At 34.5% G+C, this 16,473-nt stretch overlaps 1 protein-coding gene across 9 annotated transcripts in view; it reads left to right on the top strand.

The window, feature by feature from the left end:
* The window catches only part of LOC129482846 (uncharacterized), a 558,703-nt gene that overhangs the window by 447,484 nt on the left and 94,746 nt on the right, over positions 1 to 16,473 (top strand). For 8 of the 9 annotated variants that reach the window (XR_010121219.1, XR_010121216.1, XR_010121217.1 and 5 more), the window contains one exon: positions 247 to 307. The exons of the other annotated variant lie outside the window; for it this stretch is intronic. The gene's annotated coding sequence lies outside the window, so the exon portion shown is untranslated. The remainder of the gene's footprint in view (positions 1 to 246; positions 308 to 16,473) is intronic. 9 annotated transcript variants of the gene reach the window in all.

Below are 16,473 nucleotides of genomic sequence, written 5' to 3'. Positions count from 1 at the left end.
TACTGTGAAAACAACACGAACCAAAATGAACGCATAAATGCAAACTATGAAACCACTTTATATGTCATATGAGTAGCCTGGGTGGGGCCCTATGAGTCTCCTAAGCCTTTAAAAAAAATACTTTAAAAGGTTTTGCCCATTTTGATATCGTGTTTTCTCCTCGATCGTCTACCCTCATTCCCACTATCCACTCAGATGCTCCTAGACAGCAGTTGTCTGATATTTCTCCTTTTGTGGTTGTTTTAGGGAAAAACTTAAAATGGATATGAAAAGTGAAGAAGGTGATCATAGGAGAAAACCATTTCAGGTAAAAATAAAAAACAAAGAGCAAATAAGATTGAATATTTTTAAAGAAAAACGACATTCTTTTGACTGTGTTTTGTTATAAGAATTCATTTCATATTCTTTATGAGTCTAGCTGTTGAAATTTTATTGATGGTTTTCATTTGAAAATGTGTACTATGACCTGCCTTTGTGAAAAATTTCCTGTGGTCAATTGGACAGTTTGTGTCCCGTTGAATATATGTCTGTGTATCCATACGCTTAAGATAGGTGCAATACGGTTTACTAGAAAGCTTTATAGGAAAAGAAAAAAATTATATTCTCTTATTTGCTGTACCATATAAAAGGTAGTGAAATCAGGAGGAGGGGAATAAGGTCATGCTTTTTCATCTTTTTTACATGACCTGATAAGACAATGAAACCAAAACATGCTTTCTTATAGTTATGGTGAAACTAAACCCAATGCTGCCTCTTATTTCACATTTGCATTCATAAATATATGTTGAAATATTTTTACTACAACTGAATGTATGATTGTTATTTACTATAGTTTTTAATAATTATGAGGACAATTTAAGAATAAATAATGGTTAAAAATTATGTAGAACACATGATCTATATAAAGGCTATAAAACGTATTTCAAAATATGCAAAATCACTAAGCAATTAGTATGTAGTATTATTTTACACAATAAAGATATAATTAGGAAATGCTAAGTGATTATAGATGTGAAATGATTAATGATTGTACAACTTATCATTTTGTTGCAGTTGAGTTTACAATCTGAAAAAAAGTGTATGTGGCTGGCTTTATGTTTACTCGTTTGTGTGTTTGCTTGTTGTCTGGTGGTTTAAAACATTTTTTAGTAATATTTTATTTTTGCCCAACCTGTTGACCAGATGAGAGTTGTATGTAGCCATGTATTTTAAGTGTATCTTTTTTTGAGCAATAAGTTTAAATATATTTTATTTAGGAAAGAAGATATACTATGTCATGTAATACATCTGGAGTATAATGTTAGTGTGGAGTATTAGTAATCATGCCATTATCACGCCATTTAGTTTAGTTTTATATTAACTCATGCAAATATTGTAAATTTTAGCACCATTCCAACTATAGACACAGATGTATGTATTGAAGGCTGATAATAACTTCCTGTGTTCTCTACCTAGTGAACAAGATCTTCCTTGTTTTATGAGGAAGTTATAATGTTACCAATTCCTTGAAACCACTAACTAAACTAGTTTTATAAAAATTAAGCACGGTCTAACTCATACACAATTAACTTAATAGTTAATTTGGTTTTAATTATAGGCTTGTAATACAACATTCATGCCTCACAATTACATAATTCATACATGCATGTATGGATTCTTTTTTTCTTTTAAAACTCATCATCAATTAGAATAGTTTAATTCCAAAATATTTATTTACTATTGAAACCAAAGCAGTTCATGAAAAATTTTTCAATAAACTACTTTTTAAATTCTCATGCATATAAATTTGTATTTAGTTCTGAATATTTATGAAGGCCTTTAATGGAGAATATGCATCCTTAGAATTCAGCGTTTAAAACATTTACACTAAAGGATCAATATTAATTTTGGCTCTTAATTGCATCAGATATTTACAACAAATTCTATATTAATAGGGGCCCATGCAAGATGTTGCCCATTGGCATAAACCCGTAGATCCGATCTTGTGGTGAAGTGGACCGCACAAGCTCGCTTCTATGGGTCTGTGTCAGTGTGGTAATCTGACAAAATGCTATACACAGTGCCGTTCAATAATAGTTCAGTAAAATCCTGTTAAACTCCAGTTGATTATATACTTTCGAAGTAATTATATTTTCCTTTGTTTTCCATGTTTATTTTAATCGTTGTCTGTCTTACAAGGCAGGCTTCAATTCTCAACAACTTGGAAGCATTTATAGCACACCCATTCAAGTTCGATTCCATGTACAGTAAATTGCGTAAGAAAGTTGAACCTTTATAGCAGGGTTTGGACCAGGATCTGGATAGATTCTGTTCAGAAACTTCAGTGCATACTGTAATGTTGAGTGTACCTCTTCAACTTCAGTAAGAAAATTAAAGACTACTATTGGAATTATATGTTTTTATTGAGCCTATTTCTCCTGAAAAAATGAGGCTGATTGCAATTGCCTTTTACTATTAATTGCTACTAGAACTACGGCAGGTGAGATGGTCAGAAGACATTTTACGTGACCTATGCTGGAAACCCAAGTGTTTAGGTTAGTCCTGTGAGAAACAGTTCAAGTTTACTGGTAAAATGTTAGAATATTATATCTATATCCTTGCCAAGCCCTTAGGTGTATGGCTGCCATATTTGGAGGAGCTGACTGAAGGAGTTTGAAGCAACATTGGAAGCTGTGTGCATCCGGGTTGAGGTAGTAGGTTGTATGGTTTAGAGTTACACCCTGGGAGTTAACTGTACAACCTTCTAGCTTTCCTTGGAGCACACTTGAGCCATCGAGGAATTCTTCATCACTTTAACCTGACCGAGCCAATTTCTGTGCAAGAAGGTAATGTGTCATGAGTATCTTGGATCATTGATTTGGGCCTTTATTACATTAAAATGATCATTTCAGCCCTATTAGATTATTCCATTTGCATCTGCTTATGAACAATGTCAAAATGGTATTTCTAATGGCTTGTCACTCCATGTTCAACATTTTAAGAAAATTGTAGGTAGTGACTTAAATTGCATTAATATTAAAGCTTTTTATCATCTATAGATTAATAAAATTTGGACCTTAATTTTCAAATTGATCGTTGGTCTATTTATACTGGCTGATTAGACACTATAATAAAAAAGGTCTGCTAGAGTTAATAGCTCCCATAGCACATTATTTGAGTTTTCCTTATGACACATCACTTTCTACCTTATGTTATGGCTATTTATGTGCTTGCTTATTTTTTCTACACTAGACTGTAAGCCCCTTGAGGGCAAAGTCCATGTTTTATTTTTCACTGTATCCCCTGCAATACCTTACTCATCATAAGCACTAAATATTTATTGGATAAGTGAATGGAGTATAAGACCTCACTCTGTGATGAGTTTCTATCGAATAGTTGAATGAATTATGGCAGTGGTCAAACATCTGAGTTTTATATATTACTCCTAAAACTGTTTGTTTAAATTTAATTCCTGGACTGCTCCGCATCAGTAATATATGTGTCAGTTTTTGACTGTGTTGAATGTGTTCATTCATCCTAAACAGATAATTTAAAATTTAGAAGTACTTTTTATCTAGAATAAAAATAATAGAGCAAATTCATTTTTACTAATTAGTTCATGACAGATTATGATCCTACACTTAGATAATTTATATTTCTGCTGAATTTAAATACCTTTCTTTCCAGATGAATTGTTTTTCTTTTAGCATCAATTTCAACTAAATATTCTAAGTCTCATTTAATAATATGATTTTTAAAAATTAGATTTGTGTCTTTTGTTTATTTCCCTCATCTCCTGCCCCTTATTTTTGTACAGCTATATCTGTTGAATAAACCAGAAGCAATTAAACCAGAAACATGTCAATAAATTAATAATAAATATGCATATAAAGTATAATTTGAGAAAGTGAACACATTTTTGTTTAAAGGAAAGGCACTTTATAATATTCTTTATGTTACAAAGCAAATGGGACTCTTTGAAACCTTAGTTTGCTGTCAAATTTAGCAGCAGTTAGTGGTATAATTTGTGTAGTGAGGCTATCTTACATAGTTCATCTTTCAGACACAGGATTAAGTAGTTGTTGATGTTAGAACTTTAAGACTCCAAATATGAAACATGGAATACATTAAAGAGATGTTTAGATGCAAATGTATATTAAGAACCTCAAGATACTGGCTATGTGGTGCTGACCTTTCTAGAATGCTCAGGCATCCAAAATATCTTAATACCTAGAACTTGCTAACAATGTAGTGAAGAAGGAATGTGTACCCCCAACATGTAGAACATGTGAGTCTTAGAAAGTGAATACTAGTCACTTCAAGCAAAATAATTTGATTGGTCTACAGTAGTAAAGACTGTTTCTCTCTGTGAAAGAAAAATATTTGCAAGGACTAATCAAGAAGCAACGAATAAGAGGCAGTAGACATAGACCTAAAACAAACAAACAAAAAGACATGAAGAGATGAAAAGGAAAGGGAAAGTGACTTATAGCAAAGAGGAACACCATTGTGTCCAATGATGGCAGTTCAACCCACGGGTGAAAGAAAGGGACAACTAAATGGGCAAACAATCCTATCTTTATAAATAGTTTTTTTCCTTGAGAGCCTAGGATCCCTTTCCTGTGTGTTTCTATGTATGTATCTCCCAATACTAGGTGTATTTATTTAGAAGCCAAATCTATTGATGGGCCAAATAGAATATGATTGATTGCCAATAAATGTCTATTTCCTTACTGTGTAATGGCGTTAAGTGCCTCACAGAGGTCAAGTAAGATGTGCAGTTTAAGGATAATCTTACAAAAGTACTATAATGAATTGTTTGTTAGAATTACAGCCTCTTTTATATACTATCAATCAATCATCTAAAGTGAATGAGTATAATAGAAGAATAATTGAAGAATGGTGAAGATGTCTCTATGATTTATTATGTTAGTTATGTAGAAATCATAAGAAAAAATCTGGCCAGGTGTGGTGGCTCGTGCCTGTAATCCCAGCACTTTGGGAATCTGAGGCAGGTGGATCACTTGAGGTCAGGAGTTCGAGATCAGCCTGACCAAAATGGTGAAACCCCGTCTCTACTAAAAATACAAAATTAACTGGGCATGGTGACACACACCTGTAATCGCAGCTACTTGGGAGGCTGGGGCAGGAGAATCACTTGAACTCAGGAGGTGGTGGTTGCAGTGAGCCGAGATCATGCCATTGCACTGCAGCCTGGGCGACAGAATGAGACTCCATTCTCAAAAACACAAAACAAAACAAAACAATAAAACAGAAAAAAATCTGCAAGGTGGAGGATATAGTTAGTACCAATGAAGAAAATTTTTAAAACTTCTCTGTAGGATGAGAACACTACATGGAAGAATTGTATGTTTGCCTTTGATTGATTCATAATAAATTTTGCTACTCCAGGTATGAGGGCTATGTAACTTGCTACATGTTTATAAATAAATGGCAAATGTCAGATATACAAATTGATAGGATTTTTTAAGAAACCAAGATATAGGACCACTGCTGACGTCAGTAATTAAAAATAGTTAAATTATGTCTAAGAAATCAAAGCAAAAGATTGTTCATATAGAGGGCTTACGTTCAGCTATGGGGAAACAACTACCCAGACTGAATAATTTCCTTAAGAATTTTAAGTGGTCAAGTTTAACTGTAGACTGGGGTTTTCACATGTGGTAAGAGTATGACAATTCAGGAAATTATTAAATATCGGTGAATCATACTTAGTTTAACCAATATTTCTTTTGATATTTTGAGGCACAAAGTTGGATATATCTTTATGTTCATACTGGTTGATTTACCTCTAATGCTTTGTGGGATGAGGTAGGAAGGAGTTTTAGAGTGGGAAGGGAGGGAGGGAGAGAAGAAGGGAAGGAGGGAAGAAAAGTAAAATCAAGTCCAAAGCAATCAGTTGGGCCTCACCAGAAAAGTCCATTATTAGTTTATAAGAACTAATGAGAGAAAGTAACTATGAGAGAATCAGGTAAATTACTTGGCAATTGGACTGAGTCTTTTGAAAACAGTCCAATAGTCCATGAACTATGTTATTAGAATAAATGAATGACTTCTGTAAATAATAATTTAGATTCTCTTATTCCCTATTATCAAATGCTGACTAGTGAGCACAGGTGATTCCTCAAGATTACCCAAATGATCTGATACAGGATTCTGTCATCCTGAGCATTTTTTCACACCCATGGCTAGTTTCTCCGCTACAGGATAGAGGAATAACTCCTGAGGTAACTGATCTTAACTACCTATACTTGACCTCTAAAACCCTTTGGGAATGCTTGTGAAAGATATACCAGAAGAATACTTTACTCTTACTTTAATTCCTACTGCCCGAGCAAAACTCTAGTACCTGTTATTATTATGTCATTTAACATGATATCATGTTCATCTACAAATCCTTTACTGATTCTCTAAGATAGAATTTCTCAGTTTTGAATCCTCAAGGCCCTTGCCACTTTCATTCCCACAGGGATTTCTCTGACTTCTATTAGTAGTATGTACAAGTGTCCAAAGGGACTGTGACTCGCCTTTGTACCTCTTGTAATGTACATGTTTTACTTTTTAAACTATGGATATATTGAATCAATGCCTGTTGTCTTGAGTTGAACTTTAGATCATTTATGGGCAATGATGAGAACCGCTACACACCTCACAATAAACTTAGTTTCAGCAGTAAAGTCATGGGTTACCCAAGACATCTCTAGACTCTCCAAAATGTATTGTCATGGTATTAGAAGTATTCTAACGGTGCCTAGGCCTGCAGCCCACTGTTGGTTCAGCATGTGATATACCATTGGAAATGATTTAGGCAACCAGCCAATCACTATAATTTGTAATAAATCTAAGCCCCTTTATGTAAGAAATCCACGTCTGTTTCAAACTGACAGCTCCTACCAGAATGTTTAGCTTATAGGATCCATTCACCATTCCATTTTGGTGAATGAGCAAAAATTTTTTAAACAAAATAAAAAGGTGTTATATATTGGAGCAATTCTATATTTAAGTAGACTTCTTCAAACTTTTAAAGTTTAGAATTTAAAATAAATTAGAAATATCATTTTTGGGGGGATTTCTGTTTGATGATAATTCTTGGTCTTTTAAAATTGGCATTGTCTTGTGTGTCACTTAATTTTTAACCTTATTCTATGCTATGTGAAGGTGTGAATTAAATCATATCTCTCCTACCTCCAGTATCTCTTAAATCCCAATTTTGTTTCTCTTCATCTGAACTCTTAGAGTACTTATTTGACTACAATCATAGTCAGCCTGTGTTTCTAGTTACTTTTTATGTGTTTATGTAGTATATAAGAAGATTAGATCATAAGCTGTGTAATTTGTGTAAATTTTTACACAATAGGCACTTAATGAATTGTGCTTTATTGAAATTAAAAATAAAATTGACACTTATTAATGATCAGAACCTTAGAGATCAAATGGCCCATTTTCCAGATGACCAAACTGAGGCCCAGTTTCTTTAATGATTCTGCCAAGATCAATCTACTAGCTATGGACATAACTCAGATTTCAAACCATTTCAGTGACCTATCCAAGAAGAAATATTTTAGAATTGCTGTCATTAGATTTTTAGTTAGTACTCCATTTTAATGTGTCATTAAACAAATTTTAATAAAGTTGATTGAAATTAGAGAATAGACTTTTCTTTCCGAAAGGCTACAAATCACATAGCAATTTAGCTTCAAGCTCAAATATGATAGATGTATAATTAAAATGATTTAAAATAAACTCATCCCTTTAATTACTTCTTTCCAAGTACCACTGCGCCCTCATTCTTCTAGGCAAAGAGAGGAAGTTATCTACCTCAGTTACATTCTGATATTTCTCCTCCTTCTAGAACGCTTCTCCAAGAGAGGAGAGTATGGCCTAGCAGTTGGTGGTATATCTTAAGCAAAAAGGAAAAAAAAAACAAAAAACTATATATTGTTCAATCTGTTAGCACTGTGTTGCTCAGAAAAATGAAAGTTAATATTAAATGGTGACTGTAACTAAATCCAACATCAAGTTTCAATTGTTCATGCCCTCCATGAGATAGGCAAGATATCATGTAAGGTGCTTTCACAGGGATCATAAACTTAAGTAACCTCTGGTTCCAGGTAGTATAAGCCAGACTTTTAAAACAAGGGGAAGTAATGGGGACTGTGGTAGACCAAAGAAGGCATATTTACCTTTAAGATATTTCAAAATAGGCCAACACCGTGGCTCACGCCTGTAATCCCAGCATTTTGGGAGGCCGAGGTGGGCGGATCACCTGAGGTCAAGAGTTCAAGATCAGCCTGGCCAACATGGTAAAACCCCGTCTCTACTGAAAACACAAAACTTAACTGGGCGTGATGGTGGGCACTCATAATCCCAACTACTCAGGAGGCTGAGGCAGGAGAGTCGCTTGAACTGGGAGGCAGAGGTTGCAGTGAGTTTAGATCACGCCACTGCACTCCAGCCTGGGCCACAAAGCAAGACTGTCTCAAAAAAAAAAAAAAGATATTTTAAAATAAATAACTCTTGTTAGTCAGTATGAATTTGGATCCCCAGGGCAGCCAGTTTTCCATTTCTGATATGAAAGTATCAGATAGTAAAGCAAAATTTCAAAAATCTTGTTATTTTGATGAAGCTAACAACATCTTTTCATAAAGTTGAACTAGATAATTTGGGACAGCTTCACTACTCTCAAGTCATTATAAAGTTCATATAAAAGACAACAACTTCTATGCTGACATTGTTATTTCAAATAGATCTGTATGGTGCATGACAGTCTACATGGTTTCTTGAATTTAACTGACTAATGAAAAATATTAATTCATCAAACAATAATTAGCAACCGCAATATTATTTTGATGTTATTTTAATAAAAGAAGTGTAGTAGTAATTGTAATATTCTTAGTAGGAATATGTAATTTTAGGTTTGTATTTGCATATAAACCTCAATGTACAAAAAATTGAAATTCTTATGCTCAGGTAATTAATGCCATAGATAGATAAATATATAGCATTTTCAAGTTAGAAAAAACAAAATGTTAAACAGAATGAGGACTAAGTTCAAGTATTCTCATCTCCATATAACGTCAGCCAACTGAGTAGAGTTCAAAAGTAAAGAAACATTGGTATTGTTAATTATATTTTATTGTGTTATAATTAAAAGACCAATTATACATAAATCTGGAATTAGATCAGATTCCTGTCCATAAATTTTCGATATAATTTAATCCAGAGAATGTAAATGTGTAAAAGAGAAATGACAAAACCACTTATGGAAACACCAAGTTTCTAGTAGTAAAAAAACATGTATTGCCAATTTTGTTGTCTGTTGTAGAAGCCCTCTTATTTAATATAATTGGGATCAATAGTCAATGAGTTGATACACTCAGATATTAAAATAAATTGATCTTAAAAACAAATACACACAACCTACATTTTATTTAAATTTTAAACACCTGATTATATATTTATTTGCCAATAATTTTATGTAAACCAAGAACATTTTTTTTGGTTTACCTTGTTGGTTACAGATTGTAGTCATCCTTCCTTTCAATAAATCCTATCATGCATCATATATGATTTCTAATTTTTCATTGCATCATGAATGTCTTTAAGTTCAAATCCAATGCAAAGAAATCTAAGAGCAGAATTCTACTTTCTCCAATTTTTTTCTAAGCTTCTGAAATTGTCTTTCCCACATGTTATTCTATAGCATTATGGGTTTTTTTTTAAGTGACTGAATTTTATTAAATCTTCCCTAAATATTCAACTTAGAGGTATAGAACAACACTTCTCATTTTCTTTACAATTATATTTCAATTTGTTTATGTGATATTTAATTACATTATGTAATTCAATATATGCAAAACTGGCATAAACTGGTTTGGGAGCAAACGTAACGGACTCCAGGGAGGCATATAAACCACTTGGTGGGAGTAGACATATTCAACTGGGTGTTCCAGGAATCTTGATGGTGATGGAACTGTTCTCTCTGCACTGTCCAGAACAATAGCCACTGGCCATATGAAGCTATTGAGTGCTTGAAGTATGTCTAGTGTGACTGAAAAAAATGAATTTTAAATTTTAGTTAATTTTAGCTGACTCAAATTTAAATAGCTACATGTGGTTTGTAGCTAAGGTAGTAGGCTGTGCAGTTCTAGAGAGTAGCTCACTTGCATTTAGCATTTAGCAGCTGGGCTTTCTGTTAAGAATATCAGATAATCTGCAAAGTGGCTAATGGTTAAGAATACTACTGTAGTTGAATTAAGATACACTTAGGAAATGCAGATTGATTTCGAATGTGTTTGTTTTGCTTTTTTTGTTTCATTTTATCATCTTTTACATTTGTCTTTTTTTCTGTTTGAGTCTAAATTTAGTTTTGAGGAATTTTTAAAACTTTATTCAAAATAAGGAAGCCAATGAGTAAAACGTTAAACACTACAGAGATTTACAGCTCTTTATGTAGCATTCAATTCAACCGAAAACTAATCAGGAAGTAATGACATTCCTTCTCATATTGGCAAAAAAAATGTTCTTAATTCACGATAATAGATCCATAGGAGCCATAGGATGAATTTGTTGAGTCTTTAGAACCTTTGAAATATTTATTTATATTAATAAATAGTTTAAATGTATGCAAATGTGCTCGTATTTGTTTTGTTTGTTTGTTTTTGAGATGGAGTCTCACTCTGTTGCCCAGGCTGGAGTGCAATGACAATCTCGGCTCACTGTAACCTCTGCCTCCCGGGTTCAGGCGATTCTCCTGCCTCAGCCTCCTGAGTAGCTGGGATTACAGGTGTGTACCACCACACCCGGCTAATTTTTGTATTTTTAGTGGAGACGGGGTTTCACCATGTTGGTTAGGCTGGTCTTGAACTCCTGACCTTGTGATCCACCTGCCTCAGCCTCCCAAAGTGCTGGGATTACAGGCGTGAGCCACCACACCCTGCCCAATGTGCTCGTATTTCTAAGAAAAACCCAGGCTCTGTCAGATTTTCAAGAGAGTGCATAATTTCCTCAAAAAGTTAATAATAACTCCATGAGGTTACTGTTTAATACTTTTTGAGGTGCCTGAATTTAATTCAGTGTAAACTGTGATAGACTCGAAAGCCTTCATTTACAAATATTGTAAATCTATCAATCAATCCACATATATTTTAAATTATAAAATTTATACATGTTATTAAATATGTAAAAATTTTATGTATTGCACAATATATAATTTATATGTAATTAATAATACATTTATAATTACTTAGATAAACTTGCGGAACAATGTTGACATAAGAAAAAAGGTAGCTTAATTCTTTGGAAGGACTAAATTAAATTGGATAGGTAAAATTGCTGTCATATTAAGTTTGAACACTTAACTCTAAATTACTGGACATATCATAAAAATGTAGACGGAAGCCACGCATGGTGGCATGCGCCTGTAGTCTCAGCTACTCAGGAGACAGAGGCAACAGGATTGTTTGCGTCCAGGAGTTTGAGGGTGTTGTGAGCTGTCGTCTCCAACCTGGGTGATGGAGGGAGATCCCAGCTCTAAAAAAAAATAAAATAAAATGGATTGAGCCATCTCTCAGTTTTACAATATAAGTAGATTTACTTTTTATTAATGAATAACTGGGCTTATTAAAGTGGTGCATTACGAGTGAGGTTTATGAAACATAAAAAGATAGATAGTCACCAGTTTCATGCTAAATAAGAGACCTTGCCTCATGTGAAAACATTGGGAAAATTAGAAAATTGTACTTTTGTATGTTTTTAAAATAAAATATTTGTTTTAATGTATTTTTATGTTTCCCTTTTTAATCACAGTTGGTCCTTGAACATCACAAGGGTTAGGGGTCCTCACCCCCGCAATGTAGTTGAAAATTTGGGTATAACTTTTGACTCCTCAGAAGCTTAAGTACTAATAGCCTACTTACTGATAACATAAACAGTTAATTAACATATATTTTGTATGTTATATGCATTATATACTATATTCTTACTCTAAACGATACTTGAGGCTGGACGCAGTGGCTCATGTCTGTAATCCCAGCACTTTGGGAGGCCAAGGTGGGAGGATCACCTGAAGTCAGGAGTTCGAGACCAGCCTGACAAACATGGAGCTACCCCGTCTCTACTAAAAATACAAAATTAGCTGGGCGTGGTAGCTCATGCCTGTAATCCCAACTACTTGGGAGGCTGAGGCAGGAGTATTGCTTGAACCTGGGAGGTGGAGGTTGTGGTGAGCCCAGATCGCTCCATTGCACTCCAGCCTGGGCAACAAGAGTGAAACTCTGTCTCGAAAAAAAAAAAAAAAGTATTCTTGAGAAAATGTTGTTAAGAAAATTGTATGAGAAAATATTCCACTGCTCATTAAGTTAAAGTCGGTAATCATAAAAGCCTTTATCTTAATTGTCTTCAAGTTGAGTAAGCCAAAGAGGAGGAGGAAGAGGAGGAATTGGTCTTGTCGCCTCAGGGGTGGGAGAGGCGAATGCAGAGGCAGGCACACTCGGTGTAAGTTTTATTGAATAAAATTCACCTGTAAGGGAACTTGTACAATTCTAACCTGTGTTGTTCGAGAGTCAACTGTAACATTTTTAATCTATCAACTACCAATTCCAAAGACATCAAGTAGGATGGCTTCCACTGCAATAGTATTAGTCTTCTTATAAAAGTGAGAAAACCATGGTCAGGAATTTATACGTATAAATTCCTTACAGCCACATAAAAGGTAAATCCCAGACTGAAGCAGATGTATCTTACTCCAAAGGATTTGATTTTAACTATCTATCTTGTTATAATGTCTCCTGTGACAGAGAATTAGAAACTTGAAAGCAGTAGGTATCCACAGTAAAAATTTGCAAGTAAGATTTTTCTCTGTTTCATTTAAAATGAATGTGCAGCCTCCCCAGTCCAACTGACCAGCCCTTCCTGTGCTTTCAGAGACCTTTTCTAGACCATTGTTACAATTTGGAGATCCACACAATAAAAGTTCAAGGAGCTGTTTTCTGTTTCTGAGTTTTTAAAGTATAGAATAGCATATGGTTACCAAACCTAACCTATCTAAAAACAGCAAATATATTCACTTCTAACTGGGGATTTATCAGGTTAGTGTGGTAATACGTTTATTTGAGGATTAAAAAAAAATGTGCATTATTACTCAGTCTTTTAACTTCAGATTATTTCCATTTAAAAATTCTAAGTATTTCAAAACATGGGAGAACAATAAACTTTATGTCACAGACTACTTGAGATTAACTGACTAATATTTGGGAAGCATCTATATAACACAGTTTCTTACATAATATAGGGGCCCAGAGAAGACTCTGTTTTTCCTTCCCCCGCTTCTGATGATTAAAAATCACTTGACCCTCACTTAATGTTTTCCTCCCTGCTCTGGGTGTTAAGACCTTTTAGGACAATGACCCTCAACTGGGCATGAATGGGAGGGGAATGTGAGGCGGAAGGTGGGTGTGGTTGAAAAAGTCTTCAATACTATTCAGATTTTACCTCTGCATGGGCACCCATTTCGGCAAGAATCCATTCCGTGATATTATTTCAGAGGCGAAGGAAAGACTACCCCTCCTTCAAAATAGCTTGGTCTTACGTTGCATATTTAACTTACTTAGAGCACAACGACTATCCCTTGTTCTCCAGTAATATAGTGATCGAACTCCACCCTGGAGTCAGGATCCCTGAGTTTATAGTGAGTTTGAGTCAACACCAACTATAAAAGCTGACCTTTTCATCAGTGCTTTGTGGTCTTTATCTGTAAGGTGAAAATTATAACACCAGTGTTGCAAGATTTTGGAAAGAATTAAAAGATTATATGCACATGACCTTTAGCAACCATGATGCCTAGTAGGTAATAGGAGTTGAATAAAAGGTAATTATTATCATTAGGCATATTAACTGAGGCAGTGTACTGTTTGCTTATTAAAGGTTCTGCATGCTCAGTGCTGCAGAATTTATGTAGGCAGAGCCAGTCACAAGAAATGTTGGGAGGTGGTTTTTTTTGTTTTTGTTTTTTCTGACTGTCCTCTTCAAAACATCATGGCACTGCTGCCTGGATTTGCTAGTTTGAATAGGCCACATTTCAGCTATTCTTTCATTGTCATGTCATGGCAAATAATAAGTCTCACCTTTTCCTTCTGAAATTGCAGTCCCTCTTCATTCATCTGAAGTTAATTCTTTTCTTTTTTGTATCATGCTTAGTTTGCAAACATGAACAATCTTGTCACTGCTGTGTATACGCAAATAAAGTGAAATGATAAATTGCTTAAGTGTCTCCGTTTTTCTATGTGTAGAATAGGGGTCATAATCCCTTCCTGTTGCACTTTTCCAGACAGTTGAGAAAATAAAAACATGTAATATAGAGAAAACAGCATCAGTATTCTCATAAATAGAAAATTAAGCCATTTAGACTATCTACAGGAAGTTCGATATGTAGAATTCCAGAAAAGAAGTGGCAAAGTATTCTTTAATTGTTCATTCCCTAAGAAAAAGCTGTCTCTCTCAATCTTTTAATACCTCTCTTTCTTTCCTTCTCTGTCTACCCGCCTCTGTTCTGTGTGCCTAGATCCTGTTTATATTTTCTCTCCTCAACTCTTTACATAATGACTATTTTCATGTCTGCATGTAATTTTTTTTCATATCTAGCCAAGTGCCAAAATAACATTGTGTTTGATATATAAATTTTTTAATTAAATCAATTAATGAGAACAGCTGGAAAAATGTAGATTTTAGTTCACATGAAACTGAAGGGTACTGGCTACATTGTAATTAATATATTAATAGTTAGTCAGTCTTGGTCATCATCTTGGTCAGGGGATGCCATAGGAAGCTAGATCAGTCCTGTAATTTCTTCCTAATTTTTTTTTTAAATAAAGCCAATTATTTCCATATGAGCTAGGTATGCACTCCATACCTGTTTGATAAGATTGATTACATTAAACATTTCTCACAGGAAAATGAGTCTATATTTTATGTTTAATTTTAATTTTCACTTCGTAGAAACTAAGTTTAGTGTGCCATGCTGGTCCAGTGAAAGCATATGCAGTAATTTCATTGTAACCAATTTTCACTTTAGATAGTGGCCAGGAGATGTTTGAACCGGGTTATGGGTTTGTGAGGTTTTGAGCATGGTTATTCTTCCTTCTTTCCCTAGGCTGGATAGAGTACTATGGCAGGGTATTGGATGGTTTCCCAAGGCAGGATAACTTCCAGGGAGGAAGCAACACAGATGTCTGAAGTTCAGTGGTATAATGCACTTTTGTTACTCCTCTGCTCCTGGCTTACAAATCTGCAGAAAGATGTATGAGGGCCTCAATACTCTCCAGGAAATAGCATCTTTCCCCCCCAACTCCCTTTGTTTTTTTTTTTTTTTTGAGATGGAGTCTCACTCTGTCACCCAGGCTGGAGTGCAGTGATATGATCTCGGCTCACTGCAACCTCTGTCTCCCAGGTTCAAGCGATTCTCCTGCCTCAGCCTCCCGAGTAGCTGGGATTACAGGTGTGTGCCACCACACCCGGTTAATTTGTTATTTTTAGGAGAGGCAGGGTTTTGCCATGTTGACCAGGCTTGTCTCAAACTCCTGACCTCAGGTGATCTGCCCGCCTCGGCCTCCCAAAGTGCTGGGATTACAGGTGTGAGTCAACATGCCTGGCCGAAAATAGCATCTTCATCCACTTTGATCTAAGCTTAACATCTATTCTGCTTATGGTGTTGTCAGAGATTTGGGAAGCGGGGATAATGAGTTTGTCCATTTCAACTGTTGATTATTTTACTAATGGCTATGAAAGTGCTATGATGTTCAGAGCGGGTCTTTTCACATTTGATGGATAATTTTGGGAGCAGGGAAGATAGACCTTACTTATTTCCTTGCTTAGAGTTTCGTTTCAAAACATGGACTTTAGATATAGGACTGCCAGTTTTAGCAAAATAAAAATATGGGACATGCAGTTAAGTCTGAATTTTAGCTAGACAATAAATAATAATTTTAAAATATTAGTATGTCCAATATGTTGTCATGTTGTTTTTACTGCTTATCTGAAATTCAATTTTGACTATACATCTTCTCTTTTTATTTGGCAACTTTATTTAGATAGCATTTTCTGTAATGAAGTGTCTTACTCCTGTTTCTCCATATATTTCCACTCACAGTAAGTAAAGGAATAGAAACTATTCTATTCCTTTATGAAATATCATTCATGAATATTCTATTCATGTACGAAATATCAGGGGAAAAATACAAAATTAAAATAATTTATATTAAATTAATAGAAAATCAAAGAAAAGCCCTTTTTCTAAATGCCAGCATCATATAAAATTTGTATTAGGCTATGTTTATTTTATGATTAAACAAAATGGTTTAGCAAATGACATTTAATAAATAAAAGCCAGTTTATAATATTAGCATAAACTTTAGAGGATTAAAAATTTGTTACAGTGTCTAAGCCATATTTCTGGTGGGTTTCTGTGATGTTCTATGT

Source organism: Symphalangus syndactylus, chromosome 5, assembly GCF_028878055.3.
Source record: "Symphalangus syndactylus isolate Jambi chromosome 5, NHGRI_mSymSyn1-v2.1_pri, whole genome shotgun sequence".
Taxonomy (NCBI): domain Eukaryota; kingdom Metazoa; phylum Chordata; class Mammalia; order Primates; family Hylobatidae; genus Symphalangus; species Symphalangus syndactylus.
The sequence above is the reverse complement of the archived record's forward strand: the minus strand, read 5'-3'. Positions and strand labels throughout refer to the sequence as shown.